This window comes from Corylus avellana, chromosome ca2 (genome assembly GCF_901000735.1).
Source record: "Corylus avellana chromosome ca2, CavTom2PMs-1.0".
Classification (NCBI taxonomy): Eukaryota; Viridiplantae; Streptophyta; class Magnoliopsida; order Fagales; family Betulaceae; genus Corylus; species Corylus avellana.
This window is the reverse complement of record NC_081542.1, coordinates 10194985-10196995: the sequence shown is the minus strand read 5'-3', so window position 1 is coordinate 10196995 and position 2011 is coordinate 10194985.

Sequence of the window (2011 nt, the reverse complement as noted above, 5' to 3'; positions counted from 1 at the left end):
GGAAGAAGAGCAGGAAGGGCTTGTGGTGGCTGAGGAGGATGTGGAAGAGATTACGGAAAAAGGGAAACACTGTCTGGTTGGTAAACTAATCACCGATAGATTTGTTGGGAAGAATACTATTCGGGCAAAACTGATCAGGGGTTGGAGGCCATCTGGATCACTGGAGTTCAAAGTTCTAGGTGAGAACTTATTTTTGCTGAATTTCGAACATGAGTGGGACAAAATTCGCGTAATGGAGGGTAGACCATGGATATTTGAAGGACAACTATTCTCAGTGGCCGACTATGATGGGACCACACCACCATCCGAGATGAACTTTGATACGGCACCTTTTTGGGTTCGCATGTTTAAGTTACCATTATCATGTATGGGTCGGGAGATGGGTTTCAAGCTGGGTGCCATCATTGGGGAAGTGGAAGATGTAGACACGGACGAAAATGGTATTGGTTGGGGAGAATATTTGCGCGTAAAAGTGCAAATAAATGTATTCAAACCTTTACCGAGAGGACGGATTCTCAAACTGAAAAACAAAACACTATGGATTCCTTTCCAGTATGAAAAAGTCCCTAAGTTTTGCTTTCAGTGTGGTGTAATTCAGCATGGTGTAAGGGGCTGTGTGAATGAAGAACTGAGATGGAAGCATGGAAAATCCACTGGAAAGGAATATGGGATATGGAATATGGATGCGGGCGGGCTCACCTTAGAGACGAACGGAGCAAAGAAAGGGGCGTTACGATGATGAAGGATTCTTCTATGACAATGAGAAATTCCATGGCACATCATCGGCGATGGGAGCTGCAACTTTCCGGCCAACGAGGAGTCCACATTCGGAAAGTAACGGTCCTCCATCAAGGGAAGAAACAAGGGGCGAGAATGTCGGAAACTCTTTACATTCCAAAAACAGAACAGATGCTGCAATGGGCGGATCATCAGGCGGGGAATCTGCTTCTCTTATGAGAAATATGGGTAGGCATTCAATTGGTGGCGTAAAAGAGGGGGTGACGAGTAATTCTAGAAACTCCCAGAAAGGAAAGAATGTGGAATTTATGGGAGAAGACTGCTGGACAGCTCAAGTGGAGGAGAATAATGTGGTGAATGGATGCGTGGCGCAAAAATCAGTTGTGAGCAAGGTTCAGATTAACACGCCGAGTATGGGGAGTATCTCTGGAATTTCTCAGAAAGGAAAGAATGATGATTTTATGGGAGAATCTGGCTGCGAGACAGATGGCGTGGGGGAGAAAAACAAGCAGAACAGCTGTGAGGTGCAGAAATTAAATGGGATGTATACTCAGCTAGCCACGTCCTTGGGTGAGGAGTTTGGGATTATTTCAAGTAAGGCATGCGATGGGCCTAGTGCTTTCCAAGATACAGGCCCAATGGGAAGGAAAATAGGCTCTTTGAGGAGTTGGAAAAAGAAGGCCCGAGAATTGCAAACTGAGGAACCTGTTGATGCGGGGAGATTTGTGAAGCTTGGGAAACGGCAGGCCGATGTTACTGATGAGGCAGAAAAGAAAAACAAAGAAGGGAAAAAAAGCAAGAAGACTATGTCAGGAGATAAGCCAAAGAGCTTATATTCGGCGGTGGCTGATGCTCAGCCCCGCCCAGAGCCATGAGTATACTAAGTTGGAACTGTCGGGGGCTTGGGAACCTCCGAACAGTTCGGGACCTTTGCCGTATGGTAAAGGAAAAGAAACCCAGTTTGGTTTTTCTTATGGAAACCAAACTAAAAGCCCTGAAGGTGGAACATGTGAAGATTCAGTTGGGTTTTGGAAGTGTTTTTGTTGTAGACAGTGTGGGAAGGAGTGGCGGTCTAGCGCTCTTTTGGAATAATGCTGTAGATGTAGAAATACAAAATTACAGCCGAAGGCATATAAATGCCATAATAAAGGGTGAGGGTGGGTTGCATTCATGGACTCTTACTGGGTTCTATGGACATCCCGAAGTGGCGAAAAGGAAAGAGTCATGGGATCTCCTAACACACCTACATACATTATCCCTTAATGCATGGATG